Source organism: Trichomycterus rosablanca, chromosome 14 (assembly GCF_030014385.1).
Source record: "Trichomycterus rosablanca isolate fTriRos1 chromosome 14, fTriRos1.hap1, whole genome shotgun sequence".
Lineage (NCBI taxonomy): Eukaryota > Metazoa > Chordata > Actinopteri > Siluriformes > Trichomycteridae > Trichomycterus > Trichomycterus rosablanca.
The window spans coordinates 1302501-1325091 of record NC_086001.1 but is presented as its reverse complement, the minus strand read 5'-3'; the positions used below and the strand labels follow the sequence as shown (position 1 = coordinate 1325091).

Here is a 22591-nt window from a genome sequence, read left to right as displayed (position 1 = left end):
CCAGAGACACCCATCACTGACTGTAGACCCATCTCACCACACAGGTTCATCATGGAGATCCTTCACAGTCCCATCATGCACCGGTGCACTAATTCCAGCACGTTTATACATAACAAATGTAAATATATAGACACCTAAACACACTACACAAGCAGTTTATAAATAATGAGTCCAGCTGCTTCATCCACTTTAATAGCTAATAATAATCATTCATTTATTTAGTGTTTAATTTACCATCTCTTTATCCTGGTCAGAGAGGGTCCAATTCATTGGGCAAAAACACCCTTCAGGATGCATGTTTTTAATGTTTGTGATTATTATTATTATTATTATTATTATTTTAATATGTATTATTATTATTTTTATTATTATTTTAATATGTATTATTATTATTATTATTATTATTATTCATATTTTAATATGTATTATTATTATTATTATTATTATTCATATTTTAATATGTATTATTATTATTATTATTTATTATTATTATTATTAATTATTATTAATTTTTATTATTAATAATTTTTATTTGTATTGTTATTATTATTATTATTTTATTATTATTATTATTATTATTATTATTATTTTATTATTATTATTATTATTTTAGAATGGATTCTGTGCAGTGTTGTTTATCTATTACAATTAAATTAAATAAACTTTCATTTAAATAAAGAGTTGTTGAGGCCAGGGACACCTAAATAAAATAAATAAAATAAATAAAATAAATAAAATAAATAAAATAAATAAAATAAATAAAATAAAAACCATTTAAATAATTAAATATATAAAATAAAAATAATTTTAATTGATTAAACAATTATTATTTTTATTTATTTTAATCAAGTAAATGATTTATATCTTTTAATTATTACAAATCAATTATTTACTAATTATTACTAAGCTAAGTTATTATTTATAAGGTCATTTTATTTATTTAGTTTGAATTGATTAAATACTTTATTATTTATTTATATATTTATTTATTTATGTTTTATTTATTTATTTATATTTATAAATTCATTGGTTTATTTAATTTAAACTAAATAATAAATTAAAATAATTAATAATTCCTTTCATAAATAAACACATTTTACATTAATGTATTTATTTTATTTAGGCAGAAACACTGTGGACAGGTCGCCAGTCCATCACACACACTCAGGGTCATTTCTAGTAATTAACCTGACTGCACGTCTTCAGAGCTCCCGGAGGAAACTCACACGGACACGGGGAGAACATGCAAACTCTACAAGTACCCTGGTTGCCCAGACGGGAAGTGGAACCCAGATCGGTAAACTGCACTAGCCCAACACGTCCGAGGTCCAGGGATCAAACCTGACCTGTATGGTGTCCACACAGACGTGATTGGCTGTGTGTAAGCACTGAAGAACAAATCTATCTTTAATAAGAATCTCCTTCTTTACCCCCCCCCCCCCCCCCCCATCATTCCCAATGACCCCCCCCCCCCCCCAATTACTGAGCAGTTCTAATTTTCTTTTATTTACAGCCCATAAACTCCTTCCGCTCGGAAACAACGGCGCCGGCAGTAGCGCAGATGAGCGTCTCATGCGGAACGAGGCCTAATTACGCCCTACTGTACGTTTCACAAAATAATCCATACGCCATAAACGCTCCTGATGAACTATTGAGTATCTGACTCTGGAGTGCTGGAGGAGAGCGGCTCTCACATCGCTCCCTTATTGGCTGAACGCTTCTGATTTGTGCTGATTTTATTTCTCCTTTCTTTTGCTGATGTCGCTCGTCGTGCTGGCTGCGACGGATTGAAATGCTAATTCTGGCGCGGGAGGCGTTAATATCTAATACCGAGCGCCCGTCGGCGTCTTATTAGCTCTCGGAGTTGGCGCGGAGCTAGGTCTTATCGCGAGACGGAGACAGGAAGAGATTAGAGAGATGACTCCGACGCTTCGGCCCGGCGTGTCCCGCGGCCGGCGGGCGAGGTCGACTTAATTTGACTCGTCTGATATTAAATACCCGCCGCTGATAGAGAGCGGGCCGAGCCATTAGCGTACGGGCGGAGGGGACGTGAGGTAATCAATCACTGACTGAGAACAGGTAGAGAGTTCAGCCTTAAATAAATTTACATTCCAGCGTGGATCTGGTTTCTGCTCTCGTTTCTCAAACAGCCCTCAGGAACCGGCGTACGGTGGGTCTGTGTGTTGAGCGGGGAAAACAAGTGACGCAAACCCAGTTCTGAAGAACAGTTAGGACAGGGAGATGACATGACGTCTGTAGAATAATTAAGAACACGTGTGGACTCGGTGATGCTGTTATAATTAGGTACAGAAGGAGCGTTAATTAAGGGTTCGATCTTCTCCAAGCGAGGATGGTCGGCGGTTCGATCAGGTTAGAAACGTTTCCTAACACACAGCTGCAAGAAATGAGTGGATTTTACCATCTACCGTCCATGATATTATTACAAGATTTAGGTTATCCACATAAATAGACCCACGTGGACCCGGAAAGTCCTCGTCTGTAAGCGGACGTCATATATCAACAACATCCAGGAATGCCACCTAAGCTCAAACTGAACAAATGAACAATATTACGATATCCCCAACTGGCGCTGCCCATGGATAATGTCGATTTACGGATGGGATTCGCCCCAGGAAAGGGATGTCACGCCGCCTCAGGGGTAATCCGCTCTCCCAGATACAGTCTGTTTTATTTAAGTGTAGAAAATAAGCCGCTCAGGTGGCGCAGCAGAGTTGGGGTTTCGAATACATCATATCGAATACATCTCAGCTCTGCCTTCCGACTGGGCTGGGCGGCTGCATGAACAACGATTGGCTGTTGTTCAGGGTTAGAGGGTAAGAAGACTGATGGCGCCTGCACAGGGCTGAGGAATAATGCTGATGGGGGTGTGGCCCTCCGTACACAGAGCCCGTCAAGTGTATGAACTCGACTCGTGCAGGTGAAAAACGCAGTCTGTACTGACTGTACGTGCCAGAGGGGGCGCATGTCAGTTCAGTCAGCGGTGAAGGGTCGAACCAGTATAGAGGACGCAATCAGGGGAACTGGACACGACTAGATTAGGGGAGAACAACTGGGGGGAAAACGTGGGAAAAATTATAAGTGTAGTAGATAAGCAGCACTGCAAAGTTTTGAGTACGTCTTAAAATAAGTATTAAGTCCTAACAAGTAATAATAATTTGATAAATTGAATAATAATAAATGTTTATAATAAATAATAAAAAAACACAGATTAAAAACAAGCGTCTTGAAGGGTGTTTCTGCCCGACGAATCTGCCCCTTCCCGACCCTGACCAGGATAAAGCGACGGTAAAACAGACACAGAATGAATGAATAAATGAACAAGTTCCCAGAAAGATACAGAAAACCGGACCGGACCGAGCGGCTCAGAGAAAAGAACGTTTGCCAGACAGAAAAGATGGTGAATCCCAAAGAGAGAAACCGTGATATATAGAATAACGTCCACCTGGAGCGGATTAACACTTAAAAGGCGACAACAGGTGACTGTTAATGATGAACGACTCACGACACATCAATCATCTGCGCCTCCGTGCCCCCTCTAGAGGCCGAAAATGGCAGCACAGAAGAACGATTAAGGCTGAAGCTGTAGTCGGATGCTCTGCTGGTTTAAAAAGTGTAATATTCTGATTAAATCATCGTACGTAGACGATTAAACCATTGGTTGCAGCAATTTTTTGGAGATGGAAGTCCACCAATGAGCGTTTTCAGACTGGTGCTGACGTCTCTAGCCGGACAAATTGTGGAGGATTTATACAGCTATAGCTCGGTATATCTGACCTATACGCTGTTCCGCAGTCAGACGTTTCGTTCCGTGATTAAGGAAGTGCAGATTATGACACTGATGTGTTTTTTTTATCCTACATAATGAGATATAAGGAGCGTCACAGGATCACTTACAGTTACATTCATCTAAAAACAAAGCAGAGAGTAAAACCACGTCTTCATTATTTATAGTAAACCATAACCGCCTGATATTGTTAGCGGACGCAAATATAAAGCAGAGCTTTTTACCTGTAACGACGTTAGAAATTCTCTTTTAACGATCCTGTACGATTAAACTCCGCTCCTTTAGTTCACTTCATTCAGCTCTGATTTTAATGAGCTAACAGTGTACAGGGGGGCGTGATCACGCGTGTACCGTCCCTAATTACTAAACCATCATACCGCTCTTTATAAAGCATCAATCTTTTATAATTTAGTAAGTGTTCAGCTTGGATAATAATAATAATAATAATAATAATAATATTAATAATAATAATAATAAAATAATAACAATAATAATAATACTACTACTACTACTAATAATAATAATAATAATATTAATTAATAATAATAATTAATAATAATAAGTTGTAATATTAATAATAATAATAATAGTTGTTGATATCATAATAATAATAATAAAAATAATAAAAGTTGTAATAATGATAAAATAATAATAATAATAATAGTTGTAATAATAATAATTATTATTATTATTATTAATAATTAATAAAAATAATAACAATAATAATAGTTGTAATAATAATAATAATAATAATAGTTGTAATAATAATAATAACAGTTGTAATAATAATAATAATAATAATAGTTGTTGATATCATAATAATAATAATAATAATAATAATAGTTGTAATAATAATAATAATAATAATAATAATAATAATAGTTGATATAATAATAATAATAATAGTTGCTAATATAATAATAATAATAATAATAATAATAATAGTTGTTGATATAATAATAATAATAATAATAATAGTTGTAATAATAATAATACTAATACTATTATTAATAATAATAATAATAATAATAATAGTTGTTGATATCATAATAATAATAATAATAATAATAATAATAATAATAGTTGCTGATATAATAATAATAATAATAATAATAATAATAGTTGCTGATATAATAATAATAATAATAATAATAATAATAATAATAATAATAATAATAACAATAATAACAGTAGTCCACTCTTGTTCAGGTTCTCGCCCCCCGTGATGAATGAGGAGTAGAAATCTCCCGGGTTAGATGTGATAATTAACTCCGGAGCGATACGGTGAGACAGAACGCCGATGCGGGTTTGTGTTGGAGGAAGTGCTGAGCGAGGAAACGAAGGGAATCCTATTAAAGCACAGAAATAATTATCACGGATGATTCCACTCTTATGGTAATTACAGCGGCGGAATAAATGAGAACGTCACTGACCTAAAAAATCCATCAACACCGGGCCTGATGAGGGCGCGGCTCCGGGCCGGCGTGGAAACGCTCGTGGTCTCGTCAGTGGAGGATTTAAGAACCAGTGGACTTCTTCTAACAAAAAGGACCTGAACTGCAAACTGCTGAAGACTTTCAGACGGCTGATTAAGAGTTTAGGAGACTTAGAGTGGGTCCTGAGGTACGGGCGTGGCTCTCCAAAATTACCAGCGTTCGGCTCGGTGCTCGTTAGGTTCCGTGATGAACAATTAAGGTGTATTGTTTTAAAATCCTCTCTCTCTCTCTCGCTCTCAGTGCTGATGAAGGAACCCTGATTGCACCGAGCGGCCCTGATTACATTTTAAATGTAAAACTTGTTGCTGAGGACCATCCACACATACCCCCCCTCACCCCCCTTCCCAAAAAAACCCAACCCCATACACCTACCTGTAACCCTGTTCTGAGTCTGGAAACTTTTAAACCTCATATTATAGAATGAAGAGTTAGTCATACCTTTATCATATACGCTATATAGCCAAAGGTATGTGGACACCCCTCTGAGTGACTCTGTGTGAGTAGTTTCAGCCACACCCGTTACTAACAGGTGTAAAGAAATGATGGAACATGAGAAACCTCCGATCATCACTATCATCATGAGCGACACCAGCCGTGGTTCAGTGTCTGAACACAGAGGGAACGATTTCAGTTAGGAAGTTCTTAATAATAATAATGTAGGGCAGTTGTAGCCTAGCGGTTAAAGTACTTGACTAGTAATCAGAAGGTTGCTGGTTCAAGCCCCACCTCTGCCAGGTTGAACCTCTGCCTTAACCCTCAATTGTTTAGATTGTATACTGTCACAGTCCTGTAAGTCACTTTGGATGAAAGTGTCTGCTAAATGCCAGAAATGTAAATGTACTACTACTACTAATACTACTAATACTAATAATAATAATAATAATAATAATAATAATAATAATAATAATAATAATAATTATTATTATTATTATTATTATTATTTTATTATTATTTTACTATTATTATTATTATTTTATAACTATTATTATTATTATTATTTTATAATAATTATTATTATTTTATTATTATTATTATTACTATTATTTTACTATTATTTTACTATTATTATTATTATTATTTTATAATTATTATTATTATAAAAAAAAATAATAATAATTATTATTATTATTATTTTAATAATAATAATTATTGTTGTTATTATTTTTATTATTAGTAGTATTATTATTATTTTTTTATAATAATAATAATTATTATTATTATTATTGTTATTATTTAATTACTATTATTATTATTATTATTATTATCTTATCATAATTATCATAATTATCATAATTCTTGTTATGAAGCTGGTGGTACAGCGCAGGGTCAGCTATTGTACGCTGCCTTGGAGCCGAGAGAGTTAAGGGCCTTGCTTAAGGGCCCGACAGTGCTGTACGGTATGAGTCAGGATTTAAACCTACAACAGCTCTTCCTACTTGGCTACCACTTTTAATACCCCATTTGACAGGTTTGTCTTGCTTTTAACATTGTGTGAACAGTTTAGGGAAGTCCCTCTTCTCTATTCTTTGTGCCTGAGCACAGGGCAGCTCTATAAAGACGTGGTATGACTGGTTGTGAGCTCTACACAGTGCTTAGTGACTCTGTTGACTGAATAAATGGGCACAAATTCCCACATACACACTCCAAAGTCAAGCAGAAGGACTTTCTAAAGAAGTGAACGATATTAAAGAAACAAAGGAGAGACAGAGCAATACGGTGAGACAGGTTTTGGAATGAGACGTCCGACACGCTCATGCTCAGGGGTCCAAATACTTTAGTCCCTTGATAAAACAGGAATGTGGGACCTTGAAACGATCTCGTGAGTTTGACGTTGTAAGTGATAAAGGAAGTCGTGCCTCGGGCTCCCGGTTAGGTCTGGCAGTCGTTCCATCAACCCGACTCTATATAAAGATCAACACGTGCTAGCGAGCGCGAACCGACGGCGACTAAACGACGTGCGAAGTTATCGCGGCGATACAACCCGCTAAAGGACTCGGCGGGACGTGGAACCGGGGCGGCGTCTCCACGCCGAGTGATGGATGCTCCGATGAGAGCCGTTCTGTGGGGTGACGGCGGAGCGGAGAGGGGCGAGAGGGGGAACGGATGGGCGCTGGAGAGATGGATTCGGGAGCGTGAGGAGGCAGCTGTGGCGGAAAGTCTCCGCTGAGCTCGCTGACATTCAAATCAATAATAAAGAGAGAAAAAAGAAAACAAAAGAAACGAGACGTTCGATCAGCAGCGTAGCCGACGATAACATCCGTACCGCTAATAGCATGCAAGGAAATGAGAGAGGACGTAACCCGCGGCGGTTTGAGGTGTGTAATAGCGGTATTACGAGGCCTCGCCGCGGTGGTGGATTAGCAAGGCTGGCGTTAGCATCTTTCCCCAGTGCTAGGCTCGTTCTGACACTAATAGCTGATGGTCTCGTCTCACGCTCGTGTCAGACGCTCAGTCTCTGCCGGATCGGAGGATTCAGGGAGAAATACTATATACACTGTATGGCCAAAAATATACGGACACGCCCTAATTATTGGTTTTGTGCTTCAACAGGTTTCTATAATAAAAGTTTCCATTTCTGAATAAAGACAGTGCTGAAACAGGAATAGTGGTCTCTCTAAAGGTTGTGGGTTCAAATCTTTTCTTAAGCAAGGTCCTAAATCCTTGTCAGCTGTAGGGATTACTTTTTTTTTATTTATTTATTTATTTATTTATTTATTTATTTATTTATTTATTTATTTATTTATTTATTTATTTGTGTTTTCATAGAACTGGCTGTTTGGTTACATTAATTTTTTTATACAGATTTACTTATTTATTTATTGACATCTATTTATTGACACTTCATAAAATTGGTTGTTTGGTTAAATTAATTTTTTTTAGACAGATTTATTTATTTATTTTGCTTTATTCACGTTCACTAATTTATTTATATTACATTTATTTAATTAATCAATTTTTTACTTATTATTTTTTATTTATGTATTTTATTTGTTTATTTAACTTATTTGTTATTTATTTATTTGGTTGGTTACATTTAATTCTTTTAGATTTATTTATTTATTTGTTTGTTAATTTATATATTTATATTTATTTATGTTTGTTTATATATATATATATATATATATATATATATATATATATTTACTTATTTGTTTGTTTCTTTATATATTTATATTTATTTATTTAATCTATTTTTACATATTCTTTTTTATTTATGTTTTTATTTATTTATTTAACTTTACTCATGTTTATTTATTTATATTTAAAGTATTTGTTTTTATTTATTTTACTTTTTATATATTTTGTAAATTATTTATTTTGTTCACTTATTTATTCTTCCTTATTTTTCGTAATTATTTTCATGTATTAATTTGTTTGGTTTATGTATATATGTATTTATTTTTTAATTATTTAATTATAATATTAATGTTATATATTATTATATTTATTTTCATACTTTTATTTATTATTTCATTTCATTTTGTTGTTTGTTTCTGAATGAAAACAGAGCTGACACAGGGATAGTGATCGTTTAAAAGGTTGTGGGATCGAATCTTCCTTTGAGCAATGCCCTTTATCCCTGTCAGCTTTAGGTGTGCCCTATAACCTCTGACCCTAGCTTCCAGCAATACAATAACTACTCAACAAGCTGGCATATGCCCTATGAGGCGGGTCCCTCATACAGGGTGGTTCAGAGGTGACACTTCTAAACTTCCTGAAAATAGATAATGGACGCTGGCATCCTATGCTAGTTAAAAAACCACACTGGCATCACGGTTTACTGTAGAGGTATAAGCTGTGATGTATAGAAGAACTTCTACCTGGAGCGGATTTAAGCTTACAAAACAACAACTGACAGATCAATAATCTGCACCTCTGTGCTCCCTCTGAAGGCCAAACATGGCAGTGCAGAGGCTCTCAGTGCAGAATTATCCAAGCGGATTATCAGGAGCGTTCAGGACCTGTATGAGAGCGTTCCATAAACACTGAACACTTCTGTTTAGCTTCTTTACACCGGTAAGCACCGGTCTCACCTGTTTCCAGTATTTTGTACAGCATGTACGTCAGGAAGGGACGAATAACAGAGAGGAAGGCTGGTGAATATTCTGAAAAGAATCATTCTATATAACAGGGCGTGTCTCTCTCCCTCTCTCAAACCCCCTCCCACCCCTCCGAAAGCGCATTAACTAATCTATATAAATGAGCCTCTCACCGTGAGCCCAGTGCATGATGGGCCGACACTCCTCAGCTCACTGTAGAGCAATTTCACATTGAATTTGCGCTCTGATTTAGAGCGTGCATGAGGAATCGTAATCCCGCCGCGCCATTTCCACCCGGCCACGACGCCGGAGCCGCGTCGATAGTCATCCCTCATAATAACACGGCTCTAATGTAAACTCCAAATAAGTGTGTGTGTGTGTGTGTGTGTATGTGTGTGATGTAGAATTGATTGGATACGGAAGATCATCTGTCAATAGGGTGTCGCAGAGCAAATGTGGCCGGCTAACGTTCAGACAGCAACGGGTTAAGGAAGAAAGATTGATCAAAATAAGCCTGAAAATGTGTGTGTGTGTGTGTGTGAGTGTGTGTGTGTGTGTGTGTGTGTTAGGGGACCTCATGAAATAGGAATTCACGTCATGCTTTTATAGCCGGTTGCACATTATACATTATCACAGCCCTATTTCACACAGCTCAGTGCAGTGTGTGAGTGTATGTGAGTGTGTGTGTGTGTGTGTGTGTGTGTGTGTGTGTGTGTTGAAAATGAAAAGGGATCTTTTTTGGGGGGAAGGGGGTAAAGGGGGTAAAAGGACTTGTGCAGGGTGAGAAATTCTGATATGAAGATTTTCATGATCTATAAAAGTGTTATTAAAGAATTAAATTCTCAATAAATTATTATTATTACCTAGCTTGTGTTTATTTCTTATTAATAAAAAATAATAAAAATGAACAATATTTATTTAAGTGCTTATTTATTTTTTTAATTATTTATATTTTTTATTTATTATTATTTTAATTTTTTTTATTTGTTGGGTTCACAAATTTATTTATTTATAATTTTGATAAGTTTATTTATTTTTATTTTTTTTATTCGTAGTTATTTTGTTCATTTATTTATTTTTTTGATATTTATTTACGTTTGTTTATTTTTATCTATTTATTTTTTTAATTATTTATTTATTTATAATTTTAATTCATTAAATCATTTATTTTTATATGTGTAATTATATGGTTTATTTATTTATTTTTTAATGTCTTGGTTATTCATTTATTTTGTTTACTTGTATATATTTATTTTTATTGATTCGTGTTTATTTATTTATTTACAATTTTCATTTATTAAATTATTTATTTTTATATTTGTAATTATTTTGTTTATTTATTTAATTTTATATTTGTAATTATTTTGTTTATTTATTTTTGTCTATTTATATTTTATTGATTCTTCTTTATTCATTTATTTATTTTTATATTTTGGTTATTTATTTTGTTTACATTCTTTCCACACTGACAGTACATGACCACGTTTCTTACTGCTACGGTTCCACAAGTTCAGAATAAAGACGCAGTACAGAAGCACACAAACACAGCACACACACACACACACACACACACACACACACACACACACACACACACACACACACACACACCGGCTATATTAAATCATCTCAGGCTCTACAGGCAGAACATTCTACTGACTAGCACGAGCACCTGACCGCACACCGTCCAGCAACCAAAGCATGGAGTCTACAACCACATCCCGACAAAACCACACCAAGAGTTCACAGCAGAACTCAAACCAAACAGCAGAGGAGGAGATGCAGGTTTTGGTTTTACCTTGAGGTTGCAGATGTGAAGGTCAATGGAACATTCTCTCCCCTGAGACCTGCAGACAAAAATACACACACACACACACACACACACACACACATCAGAGCAGGAGCCTATATGCACAATATGGTCAAAAGTATTCGGACGCCTGACCGCGAGCTTTTTAGATGTCTGTGTATGGGAATTTTTTATGGACAAAAACAAGGAAGGGCCTTCCCTAAACTGTTGCTGCAAAGTCTAAAGCATGTCATTTCCTTTTATATGATTGATTTATTACACCTGTTACACACATTTTTCTTCCTCTTTTTTCTTTGTTTTAAGCTAGTAGAGTGTTTATTCTTTCTACATAAATGGGTGCTACTGTAAGAATTGCAACTTCCCTCTGGGATCAATAAAGTATTCTGATTCTGATTCTGATATTACACCTGTTAGTGATTGTTGTGGCTAAAACACATGAATTCAATATTTAGAAGGGGCGTCTTGATACTTTTGACCGCATAGTGTTGCACAATGCTTTAATTTAATTTCTGATTTTGGTACATACATTTTATTTTTTAATTTTTATTATTTAATATAAGTGTGTATTTATTCTTTTCATAAATATATTTATTTTAATTTAAATATTTATTTATTTATTTATTTATTTATTCTATGTATGTGTTTATTTATTATTTTTGCTTAATTTTTATTTTTATTTGTTTATTCATTCATTCATTTATTCTTCTTTATTTATTTCGTTTATTTATTCATTGTAATATTGGCACATCCCAAATTTGGCTGTGTATTGATTTATTTGTGTTTATTTTTGTTATTTATTCTTATTTATTTATATATTTTGATAGGTTTATTTATTTATGTATTTATGTATGTTCATTTACTCTTTTATTATTTATTTATTTGTTTTTATTTAATTATTTTGTTTATTTGTGTATTATTATTATTAATTTATTTATTATTTTTGTTTATTTTTTTATATTTATTTGATTATTCATTCATATATTTTATTTTTTTTGTTTATTTATTTATTTTAAATTCTGATTTTGGCACATCCCAAATCCGGCTAAATTTCCCACCCACTCACATGGTGTATCAGGGCGGGTCATGTGGGGTGTAGCCCCGCACCTCCCTAAATCGAAAATGAACCCAAGTGCAGGACGCACGAATGAGGTAGAACACAATAAAAGCGGTGGCCAAAATAACAGAAACATCTCAGCTGTGATAAAGAAAGCGGACGGAACTGAGACCCGGACCAGAGCGAGGCCGGGCGTCAGGGGATCTGAGAACAGCCGGCATACACCAAGAGAAAAACCAGGACTGAATAAACGACCTAGATTATAGAGCATGAGAACACAGCCGGGTTTATGTGTGCTGGTGTGTCCAGGCAGGTGAGACGGTCAAACGTGCTGAGAACACTGACAGTTACAAAGCACCCGACCTCCAGCAGCAAAACAGTGTGTGTGTGTGTGTGTGTGTGTGTGTGTGTGTGTGTGTGTACGTGTGTGTGTGTGTGAGAGTGTGTGTGTGCGCATTACACGGAGAGAGGAAATCAGAGAGGAAAAGAACAAACCATTTGTTTTCTGTCAGCATGTGTCAGGCAGCAGGAGGAGAGAACCAGAGAGGAAATGAGAAAGAACTCCATACAGCAGAGAATCTAACAGGCTCAGAAATCCACCGGCGTCCAGGGGTCCAGGAGGACAGGGACCCTGGTCACGCATGGATTTAGATCCTTCAGAGAAGGTCTCACGGAGGGGATGGTTTATATTACGTTATATTACGGCATTTAGCGGATGCTTTTATCCAAAGTGACTTACAGTACTGTGACAGTGTACAGTCTAAGAAATTGAGGCTTAAGGGCCTCGCTCAGGGGCCCAACAGTGGCAACCTGGCAGTGGTGGGGTTTGAACCAGCAACCTTCTGATTACTAGTCCATTACCTTAACCATTAGGCTTTAACTGCACTAGAAACAAAGATGAAGAAAGTTGGGGTCAGAGAGCACACACCCCTGGAACAGACAGGGTTAAGGGCCCAACAGTGACAACCTGGCAGTAGTGGGGTTTGAACCAGCAACCTTCTGATTACTAGTCCAGAAACTTAACCGTTGGGCTACAACTGCCCTAGAAACAAAGATGAAGAAAGTTGGGGTCAGAGCGTACACACCCCTGGAGCAGACAGGATTAAGGGCCGTGCTCAAGGGCCCAACAGTGGGGCTTGAACCAGCAACCTTCTGCTTACTAGCCCAGTACCGTAACCACTAAGCTACAACTGCTTTTGTTTTTAGAAGCTGGGGTCAGAGCCCAGGTGCAGAGAGGGTTAAGGGCCTTGCTCAAGGGCCCAACAGTGGGGCTTGAACCAGCAACCTTCTGATTACTAGTCCATTACCTTAACCATTAGGCTTTAACTGCCCTAGAAACAAAGATGAAGAAAGTTGGGGTCAGAGAGCACACACCCCTGGAGCAGACAGGGTTAAGGGCCTTGCTCAAGGGCCCAACAGTGGGGCTTGAACCAGCAACCTTCTGCTTACTAGTCCAGAAACTTAACCGTTGGGCTACAACTGCCCTAGAAACAAAGATGAAGAAAGTTGAGGTCAGAGCGTACACACCCCTGGAGCAGACAGGGTTAAGGGCCTTGCTTAAGGGCCCAACAGTGGCAACCTGGCAGTGGTGGGTATTAAACCAACGACCTTCTGCTTACTAGTCCAGAAACTTAACCACTAAGCTAAAAGTGCCCTAGAAACAAAGATGAAGAAAGTTGAGGTCAGAGAGCACACACCCCTGGAGCAGACAGGGTTAAGGGCCTTGCTCAAGGGCCCAACATAGACAACCTGGCAGTAGTGGGGTTTGAACCAGCGAACTTCTTCTTACTAGTCCAGTATTGTACAGGTCCCCTGGAGCAGACAGGGTTAAGGGCCTTGCTCAGGGGCCCAACAGTGGCTCCTATTCACAGCTCAAAGCTCCACCCACAAGGCTCCCACTGTCAGCACCCACTTTTCCAGAAGATGGCATGATGATGTTGGCGCATGCTGGGTATCAACGCCCGTCACGAAAACGAATCACGGCTCCAACCGAACGTGCCAACGTACGTACCGACCGTAACCGCGCCGGAGCCATCGCGCATGCTAGCCAGCATCCTGCACGCCGTGCCAGTCCGGGCACCCTGGCACACTCCGGTCACAGTGTGCTTTAATCCTCCTCTCTGCCATCCCTCATGATTCAGTGAGCGGCTCGCCATTTTCACAGCGCCGCCGGTGTCAGCGCAATTATCCTCATTAGCGCTAATTCAACATGGCTGGAGCCCTTTCGCTAACCAAGCGGAATGAGAGCCTTAACGAGAGCGCTCAGAATAGGAGGGCGCTCGCTAACCGTTCCCATGGAGACCGGCTCTCAGACGTGACACGCCGACGGGAAGGGTTAACGCAGGGGCGTGGCGCCGAAAATCAATCGCGGCTCGTGAAGCCTGTCGTGGAAAAAAGAGAGAGAGAGAGAGAGCGCCGGCGCCGCTACGGCGTCGATCTAAAGTTCGTAAGTGTACGAAGTTTTAGCGAAAGTCGCCTGACTGATTCCGAAACTCATCACCTTAAGCTCTTAATCTTGATGTTCCGCGTGTTCAGATGTAGATCTTATTAAAGGTGAAGGATGAAAGTCTTTCCCTGCGCGTTCGGGGGATTCGAGGGCGCCGTTTTCCGGCGGGAGAGCTAGCGCGGAGCGAGATGTTAGCGATGTTATCGCTAATCCTAAATTTGCAAGTTTTGGTGGGTTGATGATTAGAATACTGCGGCCCAGCCGAGTGTGTAATCTTCTTCGGCAATTACAGCTCAACAGGGTCGTGTAGAGGTCAGACGCGGCGTTCAGTCCTTGACGCCGCCGTTCTGTTTGGGTGTCGACCCTAGGGGACTGACCCCTTTGCAGCTACAACAGCCTCCGCTCCTCTGGGAGGCCGTGGCACAGTTGTTTCTCCGATTTGTTTGTGTGGGATTACGCTCACTTAGGGTTGGAATCTGCGCTGTGCTATCGGCCTGACTGTCCATTTTATCAGCTCCACTTACCATATAGAAGCACTTTGTAGTTCTACAATTACTGACTGTAGTCCATCTGTTTCTCTACATATTTTGTTAGCCCCCTTTCATGCTGTTCTTCAATGGTCAGGACCCCCACAGGACCCCCACAGAGCAGGTATTATTTAGGTGGTGGATCATTCTCAGCACTACAGTGACACTGACATGGTGCTGGTGTGTTAGTGTGTGTTGTGCTGGTATGATGGAGTTTTTAAACACCTCACTGTCACTGCTGGACTGAGAATCGTCCACCAACCAAAAATATCCAGCCAACAGCGCCCCGTGGGCAGCGTCCTGTGTCCACTGATGAAGGTCTAGAAGATGACCGACTCAAACAGCAGCAATAGATGAGCGATCGTCTCTGACTTTACATCTACAAGGTGGACCGACTAGGTAGGAGTGTCTAATAGAGTGGACAGTGAGTGGACACTGTGTTTAAATACACTCATACCAGCACAACACACACTAACACACCACCACCATGTCAGTGTCACTGCAGTGCTGAGAATGACCCACCACCTAAATAATACCTGCTCTGTGGTGGTCCTGTGGGGGTCCTGACCATTGAAGAACAGGGTGAAAGGGGGGTAACAAAGCATGCAGAGAAACAGATGGACTACAGTCAGTAATTGTAGAACTACAAAGTGCTTCTATATGGTAAGTGGAGCTGATAAAATGGACAGTGAGGGTAGAAACAAGGAGGTGGTTTTAATGTTATGGCTGATCAGTGTACACACATACACGTGTTCAGTACAATACAATTCTTTATTCCATGTATTTCAAGATTGTTCAGAAACTGGGGCCCCTGGAGCAGACAGGGTTGAGGGCCTTGCTCAAGGGCCCGACAGTGGCTGCATAGCAGAGCCTGGATTTGAACCGCCGTTGTTTCCTGAGCTCAGGGCTCTGTGTTTCTGTATAGAGCTTCCCTAAACTGTTTCTGCAAACTCGGAAGCATGTCTTTTCCTCTATATGAGTGATTTATTACACCTGTTAGTCTGTAATACATAAATTGAGGAGTTAACAGGGGCGTCCCGATACTTTTCTCTCTGTACAGTGGGTTCTGAGGGCCGGTGCAGTGGTGGGTTGAGCTGGAATGCTGACAGTGATGTATGGTATAAATCACCCCCACTGACCGAGCCATTATGAAGCATAATTCCGTTTAATAAGCGCCGCTCCTGGACGCTGAGATGGATATGACGCCTGGCCGTGCTGTCACTTGCGGAAGCTAATTATGGAGTCCTGAATAATAACGCTGCGCTATTTAGTTGATCAGAAACGCCGCGCTGCGCTCCCCGGGGGGGGAAAACGGCTAGCGCTCAGAGTGCTAGCATCTGCGCTAGGTTTAATGACTCGAGTCTGAGGTTGAGAGGACCGTGTGTGTGTGCTGGCAGGTCGTACTGCTTGCCTCAGCTCTTCAGCGTGTTAGCACTGTTAGCACTGTTAGCACTGTTAGCGTTAGGGTCGGAGCGGAGATCAGAACGCTGCAGGACACCAGACCTCAGAACTCCGGCTGTAGGTGCGAAACGTCTCTCGCGCTAATGAGACGCGGCACTTATTTATCAAGTGAAACGCAGGCTAGCTAAACCGAGCTTCAGATCAGACACTGAAGCAGCTTCACTTTAGCTTCGGAAAACGTAGCAAACCATTCACAGAAACAGAAGAGTTTGGGTTAATCGTTTAAGATTTATTATGTCATTTTAGGATGCAAAGTGAGATTATTATATATATTTTTTTTATTATTATTATTACTAGTAGTAGTAGTAATAGTAGTATTTGTTTTAAAGTTTAATTAAAAATGTTTATTATTATTATTATTATTATTATTTTATTATTATTATTTCATTATTATTATTTTATTATTAATAGTAGTAGTAGTAGTAGTAGTATTTGTTTTAAAGTTTATTTAAAAATGTTTATTATTATTATTATTATTATTTTATTATTATTATTTCATTATTATTATTTTATTATCAATAGTAGTAGTAGTAGTATTTGTTTTAAAGTTTAATGAAAAAATTTTATTATTATTTTTTTTTAAATTGCATTATTATTAGTATTACTATTATTATTATTTTATTATAATTATAATTATTTTAATATTATTATTATTTTATTATTATTATTAGTAGTAGTAGTAGTAGTAGTTGTTTTAAAGTTTATTAAAAATGTTTATTATTATTATTTTATTACTATTATTATTACTAGTTTATTAAAATTGTATTATTATTATTAGTTTTCTTTATTTTATTATTATTATTATTATTGTTTGTTTGTTTGTTTTAAAGTTTATTAAAAAAATGTATTATTATTATTATATTATTATTATTATTATTTTATTATTATTATTTAAGTTAATTATTGATGTTTATTATCATTAATTATTATTAAAACATTTTATTATTATTATTATTATCATTAATTATTATTAGTTAATAATATTATTATTAATTATTAAAATGTTATTTCATTTTTAATTTAAATGTATTACTATTATTATTATGATATTACTCATCATTGAAATTTTAATTATTTAAAAGTATCATTATTATTATTATTATTAATTACTATTATTATTAGTATTATTATTATTAATAATAATAATAATAATAGTAATAATAATAACAATAATAGTAATAATAATGTTTTGTTTTTTTTTACTTTAATTTTTTAAATTTATTTTAATTTATTTATTTATTTATTTATTTTTTTGACAGGCACTCAGGAGTCACTCAGGAGCACTACTGCTGAAATCTGGGGATCCAGGCTTTGAATCTTAGCTGTGCTATTAACCAGCTGGGCATCTGCATGGACATGATAGGCTGTGTCTGAGGGAGGGGTGGCTGAAACAGCCTAACCATTGAGAGTAGCACTTGTCAGTGCGCTTTAAGTGCAGGTCCCACGCCCGGATAGAAATAAGAGATTTGTGCCAGGAGGGCGTCTGGAATAAAAACCGTGCCAGGTCTGATATGAGGAGCAGCACGAGAGCAGCCAAAAAACCTCTAACATAAATGAGAGAAGTTAAATAATCACTTTCACTCCCCCACAACTCCGCTTTCTACAGCGTCTGCACAAAGTGAGCGACCACCGGACAGGACGAAGGTCCGGCGCAGACCCAGAACGTTTTAGAGGAGGACAGGCCTGATTGAGGTGGAGACGAGGAGCGGATGGATTGATGTCCGGGCGCTGATGTGGGTGTCCCTGAGCCTCCAGAGCCCCGATAATTGGATCTGTCCCTCAGACGGAGACACTATAATTCCAGCTGTCCTCAGTCTGACCATCTCACCACATTATTCAGTGTTTATAGAATTACCCGGGGATCCGCTTTGCTTCGTCACCCATAACCTGGTGCCAGTCCGGGGTGGCACGGCGCTAAAATATGCCAACGGTGACGCTAAAATCGGTAAAACACAGCTGTTAAATCTTCACAGACAGGTTTACTCGCCATCTAGTCCTATCCAATTCCCCAGTCCATCTCTACTGCTGCAGACCTCCACTCCTGACTAACACACGCCCCCTCCGACACGTGTGCAGCCCCGACCACTTCTTTTCACCTAAACCTGAGTTCATACAGAGATCCGTATCGCGCATGGAGAGTCACACTGATCTCTGTTATCCCCCGTCTCTGTGCAGTGCAGCTCCATCAATCAGCCAGCAGAGGGTGTACTGGACTAGTAATCAGAAGGTCGCTGGTTCAAGCCCCACCACTGCCAGGTTGCCCTTAACCAGCGTCTGCTAAATGCCAACTGTGTGTCTGTGTAGGCGCCCGACCGGCTGATAGCACAGCTGAGATTCGAACCCAAGAGCTTGAAATCTCAGCACTGGCCACGTATTTTACCGCTGTGTGACTCAAAAGGTATCTGTTAGTTCCATATTAACAATGGCAAGTGTGATTGTGTAACCTTTAGGACTAAGGTATAAAGAACAGTACAGTTAGACTCTGGAGTGATACATCGTCTGATCTCCAGTTTTCTGCTGTGTACCGTTGCCGTTATTGGGTTTTTAGGACTTAGCGTTAACGTACGTTCAACCTGTAAATGCTGATGCACTGCAGCTCGTGTGTGTGTGTGTGTGAGTGTGTGTGTGTGTGTGTGTGTGTGTGTGTGCAGGGTGACTTCAACCATCTGTCAGTAGGAAGAGTGAAATGATGAAGCCTCACGAGTCTCAGATGTGTCAGTTTGTGTCAACGTCCTCACAGTGTCACTGATACACACAAACACACACACTGATACACAGATACACACGCACACATATACACACTGATACACACACACTAATACAGAAACACTGATACGCATAAACACACACACACACACACACTGATACACACACATACACACTGATACACACTGATACACATACACTAATACAGAAACACTGATACACACACTGATACACACACACTGATATGCATAAACACACACACACACACACACTGATACACAGATACACACACACACACACTCATACACAGATACACACGCACACACACTGATACACATACACTAATACAGAAACACTGATACGCATAAACACACACACACACACACACACATTGATACACAGATACACACACACTCATACACAGATACACACGCACACACGCACACACATACACACTGATACACATACACTAATACAGAAACACTGATACACACACACTGATACACACACACTGATACACACAAACACACACACTGATACACAGATACACACGCACACATATACACACTGATACACACACACTAATACAGAAACACTGATACGCATAAACACACACACACACACACTGATACACACACATACACACTGATACACACTGATACACATACACTAATACAGAAACACTGATACACACACTGATACACACACACTGATATGCATAAACACACACACACACACTGATACACAGATACACACACACACACACTCATACACAGATACACACGCACACACACTGATACACATACACTAATACAGAAACACTGATACGCATAAACACACACACACACACACACACATTGATACACAGATACACACACACTCATACACAGATACACACGCACACACGCACACACATACACACTGATACACATACACTAATACAGAAACACTGATACACACACACTGATACGCACAAACACACACACACTGATACACAGATACACACACACTTGCACACACTCACTGTGTCACTCGCCAGGAATAACAAACACACACACACATGAAATACACACACAAATACACACACACACACACACACACACACACAGAGAGAAACATGCACTCAACCATAAATGCATACACACACACAGATACACACGTACACACAGTCACAGAGATACACACACAAACTCATATGTGCACACACACACATACAAAGATACACAGATACACACACAGACATACAAGCACACACACACACACACACACACACATACAAAGATACACAGATACACACACTCACAGTCACACACACAGACATACAAGCACACACACACACACACACATACAAAGATACACACACTCACAGTCACACACACAGACATACAAGCACACACACACACACACACACACACACATACAAAGATACACAGATACACACTCACAGTCACACACACACAGACATACAAGCACACACACACACACATACAAAGATACACAGATACACACACTCAGTCACACACACAGACATACAAGCACACACACACACACACACACACATACAAAGACACACAGATACACACACTCACAGTCACACACACAGACATACAAGCACACACACACACACACACACATACAAAGATACACAGATACACACACTCACAGTCACACACACAGACATACAAGCACACACACACACACACACACACACACAAAGATACACAGATACACACACTCACAGTCACACACACAGACATACAAGCACACACACACACACACACACAAAGATACACAGATACACACACTCACAGTCACACACACAGACATACAAGCACACACACACACACACACATACAAAGATACACACACTCACAGTCACACACACAGACATACAAGCACACACACACACACACACACACACACATACAAAGATACACAGATACACACTCACAGTCACACACACACAGACATACAAGCACACACACACACACATACAAAGATACACAGATACACACACTCAGTCACACACACAGACATACAAGCACACACACACACACACACACACATACAAAGACACACAGATACACACACTCACAGTCACACACACAGACATACAAGCACACACACACACACACACACACATACAAAGATACACAGATACACACACTCACAGTCACACACACAGACATACAAGCACACACACACACACACACACACACACAAAGATACACAGATACACACACTCACAGTCACACACACAGACATACAAGCACACACACACACACACACACACACACACACAGACTGATGGATATAACTGGCTGCACTATATGTGCTAAAAGTATTTGGACGCCTGACCAAGACCTTGTTGGACGTCCTGTATCAAAAATGAATGCTATTAAAATAGAGCGACCTTAATGCAATCTTCTCACAAGACACTGAAGTGTGTCTAAGGGAATTTGTGCCCATTCATCAGTTGATAAGTTGATGTTCCGGTTCATCCCAGAGCTGTTGAGTGGCAGACATCAACGTCCTATATTATCTTCAGGATAAATCAGATGCCAGTTTAGTGCCAGTCTATCTCGTATCCAAATCCAATCAACGTCCGGCGCCGATCCGACCGCCTCCGATCCAACTTCAATTTCCGTTCCGCTGACGAACGTTGAGCCGTTTAGCGCGTAAATCTGGAAAGCGGCTAAAAGTAATCAAAGTAATGATTGAATAATTATCTGGAGTGTGATTTAATATGCCTCTGAACTCATCTGGAATATCTGTCCTGGTTGCAGCTGCTAATCGCTGGTGAGAACAGCGCGCTGAGAATTGGGGCGACGCGGGCCGCTCTCGATCGTCTGCGCGGGCGCCGTTGTTTACCGAGCGATAATTAATAGCTCGCCGCGTCGCGCCTGACGCTGAAGCTCCGCGGCGCAGTTACGGCCGAGCGGAGACTCCGGAGAGCCTTTGTAGAAGCGCTAAAGGTCAGACTGGCATTCGGCGGTGCCCAGATGTGCCCGCGAGAGCGCTTTTTCATGCTGCTTCTCCTCTTTCTCGTCATTTCTTGGAAGAAATATGGCTCGGTGCTGTTGGGACGCGTGTTTACACGACACACGCAGGCTGGCCTGCAGCGCTGCCTACAAAACCCACGAGTGCAATTAGGAAATCAACATTAGTCATAACCGCTCCCCTACGCCTCGTTTTTCGGGTTTTTAGTACGCAGCCGCACTGTTCGTCATCCTATAGCTCCAGCGT

The 22591-nt window shown here is 39.0% G+C and overlaps 1 protein-coding gene across 18 annotated transcripts in view; it reads right to left on the bottom strand.

Annotated features, from left to right (window-relative positions):
• Window positions 1–22591, bottom strand: part of LOC134327068 (receptor-type tyrosine-protein phosphatase delta-like) — a 469775-nt gene that overhangs the window by 248832 nt on the left and 198352 nt on the right. For 17 of the 18 annotated variants that reach the window (XM_063009137.1, XM_063009145.1, XM_063009142.1 and 14 more), the window contains one exon: window positions 11140–11188. The exons of the other annotated variant lie outside the window; for it this stretch is intronic. The gene's annotated coding sequence lies outside the window, so the exon portion shown is untranslated. The remainder of the gene's footprint in view (window positions 1–11139; window positions 11189–22591) is intronic. 18 annotated transcript variants of the gene reach the window in all.